This window comes from Sinocyclocheilus rhinocerous, unplaced genomic scaffold (assembly GCF_001515625.1).
Source record: "Sinocyclocheilus rhinocerous isolate Xijiao unplaced genomic scaffold, SAMN03320098_v1.1 scaffold4280, whole genome shotgun sequence".
Lineage (NCBI taxonomy): Eukaryota > Metazoa > Chordata > Actinopteri > Cypriniformes > Cyprinidae > Sinocyclocheilus > Sinocyclocheilus rhinocerous.
Window position 1 is genome coordinate 27,170 of NW_015646468.1, and position 14,461 is coordinate 41,630.

Genomic DNA, 14,461 nt, shown 5'->3' on the forward strand with positions numbered 1-14,461 from the left:
CTGATCTCCGCTGACATTCAGGGCTGTAGAGGTCCTCTCTAGGTGCTGATCCACCATCTGGGCTGGATACGTACTGGATCCGGGTGACTGCAGTGACCATCTGATCTGGATACAGACTGGATCTGGTGGCTATGGTGACCTCGGAATAAGAAAGAAACAGACTAATATTAGTGTAGATGCCATTCCTCTAACGATGTAGCAAGTACATCGGGTGTTATGGGAACACTTCACTCAAGAGCCCGCTCCAGTCCGGGACCCCTCAGAGTCCACTTCAGAGCCCGCTCCAGTCCGGGAGTCCTCAGAGTCCAATCAAGAGCCCTCTCCAGTCCGGGAGTCCTCAGAGTCCTCTCAAGAGCACGCTCCAGTCCGAGAGCCCTCAGAGTCCACTCAAGAGCCTGCTCCAGTCTGGGAGTCCTCAGAGTCCACTCAAGAGCCCGCTCCAGTCCGAGAGCCCTCAGAGGGTGTTTTCACATATAGTTCGTTTTAAAGGAACCTAACCCAGTTCACTTAAAGTGAACCAGAAAGGGAACCAGCTGAAAGTGACCTCAGTCTTTTTGGTGTTCACAATATAGTGGACTCAAAAGAGAACCCAGTTCTTTTCTTGGTCCTCTTCAGCACTGAAATTATCTCAGACCCTTTCTTGTTCACACCACAACTTCATAAGAACTCAGAATCCAGCTTTCTTTGCAGCAGTGAAATGCTGGAGTCTGACCTACTGGAGCATTTAAAAAGAAGTGGACAGGAAAGGGGGTGAGGAAGAGCTGGCAATCCCTGATTATATCACCGGTCAAGACATTTGCAAGGCTTTAACAATGCATTTCAGTCAATTTTAAAATTGAAAGGGAATATTATGTATAAAGTTAATTCAACTTGCTTTTTCCCCCCAGATAAGATAGTATTAAAATGTTTCTTTGCTACTAACTTTATATTGCTACTATATTGTTTCGCTGTTTTCATTGGCACACACGAGATGCCGCACGCACACACGCATCACTCGCAGAGACACACAGATCGGAGATCGCGCTCACACACAGAAATATTCACGAGCATGGACACTTGTTGCCAATGCTGCTGCGCAAGTTTTATTAAAATAGTAGCTTCGATACTGAATCGCTACATTATATTTCCCAGCAACTAGGGGGTAAATTTGATGTTTTGAAGTAACAAAACTCACAGCTTCACTTTTGCAGAATGAGATGCACACAAGCAAATTTCATCTCTCTCTCTCTCGCTCCCTCTCTCTCGATAATTCAAATCAATAATATAATTTATGCATTCAAATACATGTGCTATTACCACACTACTTCATCTCTGTGTCTGATTTAAAGTGGGCAGAATGCTAGATCTAAGCTGCACCTCGGGTGGTTCTTTGCCTCTGTCATGCATTAAATAATTTAATGCACAGTTAGCCGTAGATTACATAAATGACAACAGAATTATTTTGTATTGTTCAAGTTAACAGTCGGTTTATTTATTTACTTATTTGTTTATTTATTTTTGAAAAATGTAACAAGAGATTATATGTCTGAAATGACATCAATAAATAATAATAATAGTAATAATAATAATAAAATATAGCCTATATAAAAATATATATACAAGTAGGCTACTTAGTTCAACCTCAAGCATTACTGTTTTGTTGGTCCATAGTACAAAGCGTACCGGGACCTCATTGCTTTCACAAATCAAACCACAAAACAGGAGGTGGAGGTGGTGGTGAGGTGGTCTGAGTGCGGTTCGCTTTTGGGTCCTTTTAGTGGGGTCTGAGATCACTTGCTTGTTCATAAACAAGCTGAACTGCTCTGAGAGCGTTTTCAGGGTTCAAACGAACTAGGCGTGAAAACACCCACAGTCCATTTCAGAGCCTGCTCCAGTCCGGGAGTCCTCAGAGTCAGCTTCAGTCTATGAGTTCATTCCAGAGCTCGCTCCAGTTTACAAGTTCACTCCAGAGCCCACTCAAGTCTATGAGTTCACTCCAGAGCCCACTCAAGTCTTTGAGTTCACTCCAGAGCCCACTCAGGTCTACAAGTTCGCTCCAGAGCCCACTCAAGTCTATGAGTTCACTCCAGAGCCCACTCAAGTCTTTGAGTTCACTCCAGAGCCCACTCAGGTCTACAAGTTCGCTCCAGAGCCCACTCAAGTCTATGAGTTCACTCCAGAGCCCACTCAGGTCCACGAGTCCGCTCCAGAGCCCACTCAAGTTCATGAGTTCACTCCTGGGCCTGTTCCAGTCCAGGAATCCTTTCCTGAGCTTACTTCAGTTCCTCCCGAGGTGGCGGACTCTGCTGCAGAACCTCCCGAGGCGGCGGTGTTCACTTCAGCTCCTATCTGGGCAGTGGTGCCCACTCCTGAACTCTCAGTCTGCCCTGTTACGGTCATAATGGCTGTTACTAACCTCTCTGTGCTCTTCATTGCATTCCTGCCTGATCCACCAGGGGGGTCATCTGCCTTGTCAGCTCAGCTGAGGTGGTCTTTAGCTCCACCCTTGCTGCCTGCCAAGATCCCGGCTCTGCCCTGTTCACCCGCTGAGGTTCCTGCTCGGCCGGATCATCCCTGGTCCATCTCTCCGGCCCTGCCCTGGCCATCCGCTGGGGTTCCTGTTTGGCTGGAGCCTCGCTGGTTTGTCCTGCTGGCCCCGCCCTGGCCACCTGGTCTACATCTGTCTCCAGGACCTCTTCCACTACACGGGCCTGGCCCACCATCCCTCCCCCTGGTCCGCCTCCATTCCGCCTCCCTCCTGAATTTCTTTGACTTTTTTGGCGCTCCTGGAATTCACTCCTTAAATGGTGGTTATGTCACAGCCATCAGCTGGTGTGCCTATGACAGCCACCAGAGGGCTGTAATAAAATTATAAATAACAATAAAATTCCGGTTTATTGTTTATTGGTTCTGCACTTCAATACCCATCACCCATTGCTTTGATTATTGCCCCATTACCCTCCGCTGTTTGTGATTTTCCTATTAGCTCACCCTGATATATACCATGCTTGCTCAGTCTTTGGTTGCTGGAGTATTGCTTTCTGTTGCTTTGTGTTTTTTGTTTCTCTGTGTTGGATTACCTTTTGCCCTTGTTTTTTGCCTGTTGCCCTGTTTTTGGATCATTGTTTGGGACTACATTAAACTGAACTTGGATCTTCTATGTTTTCCTGAGTCATTCTGTGACAGTAAGGCAATACATATGTATGGCTATTTTACTTTTTGCATCTTAAAGGGATAGTTCACACCAAAATGAAAATTCTGTCATTAATTACTCACCCTCATGTCGTTCCAAACCCGTATGACCTTCGTTCATCATCAGAACGCAAATTAAGATATTTTTTGATGCATTCCTAGAGACCCTCTGACCCTTCATAGACAGTAACACAACTGTAATATTCCCAGGTCCAGAAATGTAGCAAGGACATCGGTAAAATAGTCCATGTGACATCAGGGGTTCAACCGTAATTTTACGAAGCTACGATAATATGTTTGTGCGCAAAGAAAACAAAAATAATAACTTTAAGCAGTGGCACCATGCACATGCATTGTTTACATGATGCAGAAGCAAGCGCATGCATCGTGATACTCTGTCCACAATGGGAGTGCGTTGCAGGAGACTGGATGAGGAGGAGAATAGTTGTTGAATAAAGTCATTATTTTGTTTTCATTGCGCACAAAAATATTATCGTAGCTTCATAAAATTATAGTTGAACCCCAGTGGCTTGTAGAATGAAGCAAGATGAACAAAATCAGAGTTTCAGAGTAGGTTTATAGTTGACAAATCCAACCTGTGGCCTGTAGCACGAAGCGAGATGAACAAACTCAGAGTTGCAGAGTAAGTTTTGAGTTGACAAAACCCGATAAAGCCAACGTGGTTAGGATCAGGATCAGCGGGCTCACAAAGCTTGATATAAACGTTGTCTGAGAACTCAGAGTTTGAACCAGAGTTTGTGATTAGCTCTGGAGCGCGTGCACCTGAAAGCTTGACACGTGTAGCAAACAGCCAATCACATGTCTCTAAAATTATTTGACTGTAAACTGCTTTAATTTGGAGCGTGAGATACGGGGGAGTGGCATCATTGCATCAGATATATGTGACTTTGCTCACAGCTGATTGGTCAGGTTTGGGTTTGCAATCTCTAACCCAGAATAAAACCTGCTCTGGAGCAGGGTAGCTGTGTAGCGTAAGTTACCTTGGTGACAAAACCAGCTCAAAACAATCCCACCATATTGAGCCCAAAAACTCAAAATGCAAACTTACAGTGGGTACGGAAAGTATTCAGACCCCCTTAAATTTTTCACTCTTTGTTATATTGCAGCCATTTGCTAAAATCATTTAAATTAATTTTTTTTCCTCATTAATGTACACACAGCACCCCATATTGACAGAAAAACACAGAATTGTTGACATTTTTGCAGATTTATTAAAAAAAAAAAACTGAAATATCACATGGTCCTAAGTAATCAGACCCTTTGCTCAGTATTTAGTAGAAGCACCCTTTTGATCTAATACAGCCATGAGTCTTTTTGGGAAAGATGCAACAAGTTTTTCACACCTGGAGTTGGGGATCCTCTGCCATTCCTCCTTGCACATCCTCTCCAGTTCTGTCAGGTTGGATGGTAAACATTGGTGGACAGCCATTTTTAGGTCTCTCCAGAGATGCTCAATTGGGTTTAAGTCAGGGCTCTGGCTGAGCCATTCAAGAACAGTCACAGAGTTCTTGTGAAGCCACTCCTTCGTTATTTTAGCTGTGTGCTTAGGGTCATTGTCTTGTTGGAAGGTAAACCTTCGGCCCAGTCTGAGGTCCTGAACACTCTGGAGAAGGTTTTCGTCCAGGATATCCCTGTACTTGGCCACATTCATCTTTCCCTCGATTGCAACCAGTCGTCCTGTCCCTGCAGCTGAAAAACACCCCCACAGCATGATGCTGCCACCACCATGCTTCACTGTTGGGACTGTATTGGACAGGTGATGAGCAGTGCCTGGTTTTCTCCACACATACCGCTTAGAATTAAGGCCAAAAAGTTCTATCTTGGTCTCATCAGACCAGAGAATCTTATTTCTCACCATCTTGGAGTCCTTCAGATGTTTTTTAGCAAACTCCATGCGGGCTTTCATGTGTCTTGCACTGAGGAGAGGCTTCCGTCGGGCCACTCTGCCATAAAGCCCCGACTGGTGGAGGGCTGCAGTGATGGTTGACTTTCTACAACTTTCTCCCATCCCCCGACTGCATCTCTGGAGCTCAGCCACAGTGATCTTTGGGTTCTTCTTTACCTCTCTCACCAAGGCTCTTCTCCCCCGATAGCTCAGTTTGGCCAGACGGCCAGCTCTAGGAAGGGTTCTGGCCGTCCCAAACGTCTTCCATTTAAGGATTATGGAGGCCACCGTGCTCTTAGGAACCTTAAGTGCAGCAGAAATTTTTTTGTAACCTTGACCAGATCTGTGCCTTGCCACAATTCTGTCTCTGAGCTCTTCAGGCAATTCCTTTGACCTCATGATTCTCATTTGCTCTGACATGCACTGTGAGCTGTAAGGTCTTATATAGACAGGTGTGTGGCTTTCCTAATCAAGTCCAATCAGTATAATCAAACACAGCTGGACTCAAATGAAGGTGTAGAACCATCTCAAGGATGATCAGAACAAATGGACAGCACCTGAGTTAAATATATGAGTGTCACAGCAAAGGGTCCGAATACTTAGGACCATGTGATATTTCAGTTTTTCATTTTTAATAAATCTGCAAAAATGTCAACAATTCTGTGTTTTTCTGTCAATATGGGGTGCTATGTGTACATTAATGAGGAAAAAAAATTAACTTAAATGATTTTAACAAATGGCTGCAATATAACAAAGAGTGAAAAATGTAAGGGGGTCTGAATACTTTCCGTACCCACTGTATATACACACATATACATATATATATACACACATATACATATACATATGTACAGTGGGTACGGAAAGTATTCAGACCCCCTTAAATTTTTCACTCTTTGTTATATTGCAGCCATTTGCTAAAATCATTTAAGTTAATTTTTTTTCCTCATTAATGTACACACAGCACCCCATATTGACAGAAAAACACAGAATTGTTGACATTTTTGCAGATTTATTAAAAAAGAAAAACTGAAATATCACATGGTCCTAAGTATTCAGACCCTTTGCTGTGACAATCATATATTTAACTCAGGTGCTGTCCATTTCTTCTGATCATCCTTGAGATGGTTCTACACCTTCATTTGAGTCCAGCTGTGTTTGATTATACCGATTGGACTTGATTAGGAAAGCCACACACCTGTCTATATAAGACCTTACAGCTCACAGTGCATGTCAGAGCAAATGAGAATCATGAGGTCAAAGGAACTGCCTGAAGAACTCAGAGACAGAATTGTGGCAAGGCACAAATCTGGCCAAGGTTACAAAAAAATTTCTGCTGCACTTAAGGTTCCTAAGAGCACAGTGGCCACCATAATCCTTAAATGGAAGACGTTTGAGACGACCAGAACCCTTCCTAGAGCTGGCCGCCCGGCCAAACTGAGCTATCGGGGGAGAAGAGCCTTGGTGAGAGAGGTAAAGAAGAACCCAAAGATCACTGTGGCTGAGCTCCAGAGATGCAGTCGGGAGATGGGAGAAAGTTGTAGAAAGTCAACCATCACTGCAGCCCTCCACCAGTCAGGGCTTTATGGCAGAGTGGCCCGACGGAAGCCTCTCCTCAGTGCAAGACACATGAAAACCCGCATGGAGTTTGCTAAAAAACACCCGAAGGACTCCAAGATGGTGAGAAATAAGATTCCCTGGTCTGATGAGACCAAGATAGAACTTTTAGGCCTTCTGTGGCCTGTAGCACGAAGCGAGATGAACAAACTCAGAGTTGCAGAGTAAGTTTTGAGTTGACAAAACCCGATAAAGCCAACGTGGTTAGGATCAGGATCAGCGGGCTCACAAAGCTTGATATAAACGTTGTCTGAGAACTCAGAGTTTGAACCAGAGTTTGTGATTAGCTCTGGAGCGCGTGCACCTGAAAGCTTGACACGTGTAGCAAACAGCCAATCACAAGCAACGTGAAGAGCATCAGCAAAGCATCAGTTTGATTCACTTCTCGCGAGAGTCAGCACAATTCACTTTTCTGCTGAGCATTAAGAGATGTCGTTATTAAAAATTTAATAAATTTAAATGCATTTACAAGGCAGGAATGACCTGGGAACATTACAGTTGTGCTGCTGTCTATGAAGGGTCAGAGAGCTCTCGGATTGCATCAAAAATATCTTCATTTGTTGTGACCCTTACAGGTTTGGAAAGACATGAGGGTGAGTAATTAATGACAGAATTTTCATTTTTTGGTGACCTAACCCTTTAATATCAGCATAAACAAAAACTAAGCTATAATATGAAAGTAACAGTTTTGCCTAAGATAAAACTAAAAAACCTTTTATTAGTCAATGTGTAGATTACCTATCATCAAGACTTTTCTTTTTAAAATATGCAACATATTTTATTTAATAACAATCAATTTATCATTCAATAATCAATAAACAAACAAAAAAACAGAAAAAAATAAAACCTACTATAATTTCTGCAGTCAGGAAAAAAAATGGAAATCATAATTTTGTATTAGAACAATATAAAATGAACTTTAAATAAATGACAGATATTTCACTTTTTTTTCAGTGCACATTTTGTATGTCTTACATATTTAACACACCTGGGGGGTATTCCAGAAAGCAAGGTTAACTTACCGTCACATATACCCTCAACTCTCGGTTGAGAATATATATCGGTGCTGAAACTTTGCACGTTGTGTTCATATTCTGGGTTTTTCTGCTTGCTTGTACATAGTATGTTTCATTTATAAGATGTATAATGAATTTATTTTTCCAATATCATTCTTTAATGCATTAAGCCTTTTCTTTCCTTAAACTCTCCCTGTCTAGCTTTTACTAATCGGAACAATGCCTGAAACTTTGTATTACGAGCACTTCCTGTGTTTATTTGCCTCTTCAAGATGAATTGCTTATTGTTTTTCTCCATTGTTAGTCGCTTTGGAGAAAGGTGTCTGCTAAATGAATAAATGTAAATGTAAATGTAAAAAGCATTTTCTTTATAATGTTTTCAATGGGAAAACACATATAAAAATGCACAATTTAGCATGTTGCGTTCATATTCTGGGCACATCTGCTAATCTGTATATAGTATTCATCATCACTAAGATGTATACTGAGTTTGGTCTTTTAATGTTAAAGTCTTAGTACATTAAATGATGGGCAGCGGAGGAAAGTAAAAGAGCCTATATTACATGCCACTCTAGGTGTGGCTCAGTCAATCCTTCCATTTGTTGAGTAAAAGCACACCTCTCCCCAAAAAGCAGCATCATTCACATCTGTAGTACAAATGCTGCAGGACAAGTTACACCCTAAAATGTAATATTTGTTGGAATTATGTTAACAAAGCACTAAATGTATGACAAATATTAATTGATACTTGCCTTAGCAAACACTACTAATAAGGTTTAATTGATGCTAGCCTGAACCAGATCCTAGTAACACTGGATCTAATATTGTTTTTATTAAATTTTTTTTTGCTTTTCTAAATATTGAGTGTCCTATAGACAGTCTCAGAAACAAAGGTTTTTGAGAGAATCCAAATGCAGAATATTGGTAAACCAAAATAATTAAAAACCTTGACTAAAGCACAAGAACGACTAAAGCAGGAAAGAATAATGCTGTCTGAATTCTTGCATAGTTTTGGTCATTTTGTAGTGGTGCCTGAATTCTGTGTGAACAACTACGTTCTCTGCATTCTTTCTCTCATTTATACCCACAGTGCACTCTGGTTTTCAGTGTATATTGGATGTACATTTGCTGAAGAACTACTTTCCAAAATCCAAGCAAGAGAGGACTAACGAGCTGTAAGAGAGAGTATAAGCAAAAAAGTTGATGTTTGCAGATTTCTTGATCCTACTCTAGTTTACCTTTTTCATGAATCATTATGTGAATTAAAACATACTAAGGATCTGATTAGTTGAGTTAGACGTGTATTACTTTTGAGTTACTTTCACCAAAATAACTACAGAAGTAGAACTTAACATTCTAAAATGACAAAATGTAGCCTACTGCAGAGCATTTTACATTCAGTAGAGGGCGATATGGTGTATTATAATGACTGTGGGCTATTCAGGCTACTAACAGTATAGCTTATAATTGGCAAAGTGAAGGCTCAAGACAATGCAAGAACGGATGACAGCCAGAATCACAAACGATCCAAGTCTGTTAAAAGTATGGTAGCGGTAAAGTGATTATCTGGCAATATCTGTGAATAGCTTGGGTCTATTCATATTAGACACAACAGGACTATATGTAAACTCTAATGCCATGACAAAATGCACATACGTCCATCTCGCGAATGTACAGTCTTCTGCCTTCTTCACCCATTAGCCGCTTTTCCACTGGCCAGTGCGAGCCGGGGCTTACAGTGAGCCGGGCGGGGCTAATAGCCTCGGACCTTGAGCACAGAGGCTGAAATCATGCTGCGTTTCCACTGTCGGGCCAGTAGCCTGGCGGCACTCCTGTAAAACCCACCCTAAACAAGCCTTCACTGGACTTGGTCACACAATACAAAGTTCCACCAGCGAGAGGGAGATGAATTAAATAAATTGCTAAACAAATATTATAAGAAGCTGTCGTTTAGTCTTTATTTACAAACTTGGACACCACGGGCGGCTATTGACTGACCACGAACAGGAAATAGAACTTATTTGCGGCGTTTTTGATTCGTTAATGTCTCACGGTCTTGCTGTTTTTTTTCTTTGAACAATTAAATTTTGGGCTAAAAGTGTTTTGTAACGCAAGCGTTACTGAACATGTACCGAGTAAAATATTACTGAAAATTGATTAGTAATGCCTTACACTACTGCGTTACAGCAAAAAGTAATCCATTACTGTAATGCATTACTTTTGTAACGCGTTACTCCCAACACTGGTCTACGACGCACGTTCACGAGAGTACCATGATGCATGTGTGTGCATTCCTCTGCTTATAAACAAGAGGCAGCGCAGCTGAGTTCTACATTTCGACTTAGAACCATTTTTTAGCTGGTGAAAATGCTAGTGTTCTAATCATTTTGGCCACCACTATACACACGTGTGTGTTTGCTGTATACATGAATTATTGATCTTGCTTTTCATCTGGAAGATTTCATTGCATTTTATCTAGACTACATATTTGCTGCACTTGCATCATAGGAGAAAAAATGTAAGAAGGTTGAATCCATGCTTGATAAGCTCCTGTCTCAACATCTCCACAGGCCTCTTCCTTTGTGGCTCGTGATGTTGTTCTGGACCACCATGTCAACAATGCTTCTGTTCCATTCAAAATAATCTTGATTGTCCACCTGAATGATGACTTAGAACCATTTTTTAGCTGGTGAAAATGCTAGTGTTCTAATCATTTTGGCCACCACTGTATGTTAACAGAGTTGAACTATACTTAGTATGAAATAAATGTATTTTAAATATATTACTTTTTTACTAGGGTAGTTCTAATTGCTTCGACTAATGGCTTGATTACCAACACGAAGAGGGCCGGACTAAGTGGGCATCCCTGTCTGCACCCTCTAGACCAAGGATAGGTGACCCTGGAGGGCCACTGTCCTGCAGAGTTTAGCTCCAACCCTAATCAAACACACCTGAAAAACGAATCAATGTTTTCAGGATTACTAATGGTGCGTTCCAAACGGGATATATCGAGGGATATACAACTGATGGACATTTCGGGCTCCCATGATCCTTTGCGCAGATTCTTTGCATGATGACGGCGCCTCCGTGTGGGCACGGGATGATGACACTGAAGGGCACTTCAAGAAACAGTTGTTTGGTACCCTACACCCTTCATCCCTTCGAAGTTCTCACTCCGGAGGGTAAACCCTTTGAAGGGATTAGGGCATAGGGATGAGCCCTTCCGAATGGAACGCAGGGTAAGACTACGGGCATGTGAGTGTTTTTTCCCCCCCCAGTGTTGGGGATAAACTCTGCAGGACACCAGGGGCCTCATTTATAAAATGTGCGTACGCACAGATTTGATCTTAGAGTGTGCGTACGCTAAAATCCACGACAACGTTCATATTTATAAAAACGGTCTTTGACGTGGAAAAGTACTTACCACCACGTCAGGGTCTGAGCAGGCGTATGCACTTTTCCTTGTGGCATAGTCGGAGTACTGCAGCTATTTGAACATATAAGTTGCAATAATAATTAAAGCGGTGTACGTGCAAGCACCGAATTCATCATAAACAACAAAGAAGCAGTGTAAGAGATTAATGTAGTGTAGTCAGACTTTTTATTAACGGGAGTTTTTGCGAGATTAATCTGACCTTTTTAGTAGAGTTCTTTACTCGCGTTCTGTACACAGTTTATTCCATGTTGTTGTTGTTTTTAATTTTATTTTACAATGGAACTTGCGAAGTCTTGATTTACTACTAAATCGTAAAATAGAAAAAAAATGCATAAATGCATACTCCGACTGTTTTGTCTGTTATGTTGTGCAATAACGGTTTTAATATATTCTATTCAATAACGGTTTTAATATAACATTATTAACAGTTTTTATTTATAACATCTGCTGCTTTGCTTCTGTGAAAATGAATGGAGACATCAGCCTTAAACTTTGTTTTTGTCATTTACATCAGTTATATTTGTATAAAATACACTACATATTTTGTGTCAGTACATTAAAGGCACATTTGAGCAGCATTAGTAAACTGTGTAAATATAAAGAAATGCCAAATCACATGCAGGTTTTTTCAGACCGGAGACCATAATCGTGTAATAATTTATTTTATTATGATATGAAATGTCAAATTTTTCTTTAAGTAATGTTTTTAAAGTTTTGCAAGAATTTCGTGATACTAAACTTTTTAATATTTGTCATAGCAAGAGATTTTAAAAGTAGGATGTCTCACTTTTTATTTGATGACTGAAAATTTTACTTGAATTCGTAGTTTATTCTTACTTTTGGAAACCTAATTGTTTTATAATTACTACTACTACTATTATTATTATTATTATTATTATTATTATTTCTGTTGTTTCTAGAAGTCGTAATTCTGATAATAGTCAATAGAAAAAATATAGCAACACACACAGTTTGTCCACAGAATAATTACACATTATTAAATAAAAAGCGTCCCTGCACGAACCTCTACCTCCGCCAGCAGGACCTCAATTTCAGACTCGGTAAAGTTTTTTTTTCTTTGTGCTCGTCATTCTCAAGCATAGAAATTCGGATATTGACGTGTGCTCTTTTATATGGTAATGATATTAATTAGGGGGCGTTTACAAGGCGGAGATCTGACACCAGTGAGCTGCGCACAATTTCAAGATCATTTGCGATTTATAAATGTCACATCTGGAAGAGAGGCGTACGCACGTGTTTTTTTGCGCACATTCGTTTTCTCTGAATCGCACTTACGCACTTTTGAGAAATTATCTTAGAACAAATTTTGGAAAGTTTATACGCAACATTTTATAAATGAGGCCCCAGCACTTCAGGACAGACATTGCCAATTACTACTATCTGGATATAATTTTAGTTTTAGGAGATTTGTAGAGCAATTGAATCAAGTCTATGAATTCTACACCAAAAACTAATTTTTTAAGCACTCAGAATAAGTATGTCTATTTGACACGGTTGAATGTCTTTTCGGCACCAAGGGAAACAGCTTCTTCCATGTATCTGATTAACATTAGCTATCTGTATAATATTAACAAAAAGCACCTTAGGCTATCTGAGGACAACCTATTAACTACAAAGCCTGTTTGGTCTGGCTTCACCAATACAGGTAGTAAATGTTCTATTCTCTTAACAATCATTTTAGTTACTATTTTATAGTCTGCATTAATAAGTGAGATTGGCATGTAGGAGGCACACTCTACCGTTCTGATAAATAACGGAATTTATTGCATTAGAATCTGGGAAGCATTTATCCTCTCTGGCTTGGTCCAGAACATCCATTAAAATGGTGTAAACAAATCTCTAAATTTCAAATAGAATTAAGGGGGGAACCCTCCCCTGGTGATTTATTGGAATGCAGGAACTGTATAGCTTCATTCAGCTCACATATAGAAAATGGTTTATCCAAGATCTTTTTCTTCAGATAAGGATGGTAGATTTGGTTCAGATCTTGGGATGTGTAAAGTTCTTTATAAAATTCTCTAAAGGAACTGTTTATCTCTGTAGGGTTATGGGAAATGTTATATAGGAGAAATGCATCTATAGAATTTATCATTTGCATGTTTTGCTCTTTCTTAAGCTGCCATGCCAGTACCTTATGTGCCTTCTCTCTAAATTCATAGTAACCTTGCTTTGATCTTATGATGGCCCTTTCTGCCTGATATGTATTAACCCCTGCCTGTTCCTGACCTTCTCTCCGATCTATAATCTGCCACCTGGAGTTTTCCTGGGGCTCAGTAACTGTTGGTTGTAATTTTTTGTTGCCTTTTGCTCAAAATTTGTGTTTGTATTTCGCTTTTGTGTCCTCTGCTTTCAAAACTTGACATCAGTCAATCAGCCAATGCTTGTTAGCAACTGAAGAAAAACTGAAAGTTTCACATAATCCCTAAATACGAATGTGAACTAATGGTTAATTTAAGACAGACAAAGTAGACAAAATGTCCTGATATCAACTACCAAGTTTTACAACAAATTAGTTCCCATTTCAGGTAAGTACAAGCACACCATCTATTCCATCTCTTTAAAAGTGGTCATCTTCTGTCAGGTAAAAGAAGACAGTGAGGAAATATAGGCCATCATTTGAGCAACTGAATGGGACAATGTAGCTGTTCACTACTCCGACGCACAGGACATGTCAGCCCATCCCAGGATGCTATCATCTTACAGTTTTCTATAGTGTTCCCCAACCATTTTCATGGCGGCACACCAACAGTACACATTTTGGATGTCTCTCTTATCTGACCCATCCCTTTCAGGTCATGGAATCTCTACTAACTAGATGAGTCGAATCAGATATGTTTGATTATTAGGAAGAGTGTGACAATGTGTAGTGTAACATACTGCAGTGAAATCTAACAGTAGAGAGGTGTCATCCTTGTTTTGTAAAGATATTTTATAGAAGAAAACATTGTATAATGCTTCCTGTTGTTAGTGTTTTAGGTCATTGTTTTTGTTTTATGAGTGACCAATTCTGTTTCTTGGGTGAAAACATGTGTTATGGTAGAATAACTTGATTTGAAACATGCATTAAGTGTTCTGGTAGTTTTAGTGCCTTTTGGATGTGAAATTCACTGCTGTTACAAGTTAAAAATTGGTAAGGAGATCTGTGTGAAAAGTTCTGTTCTATAAAAGTGTCATCATACCTCAAACTTTCCTAATGTGTGCTACTGGTGTTCCATCTGTGTGTGAAGACAATACAGAGTGATTTGAATGAATGCATTCTGTCAAGTCAAGTAAACCTCAAAGGATATTCCACGC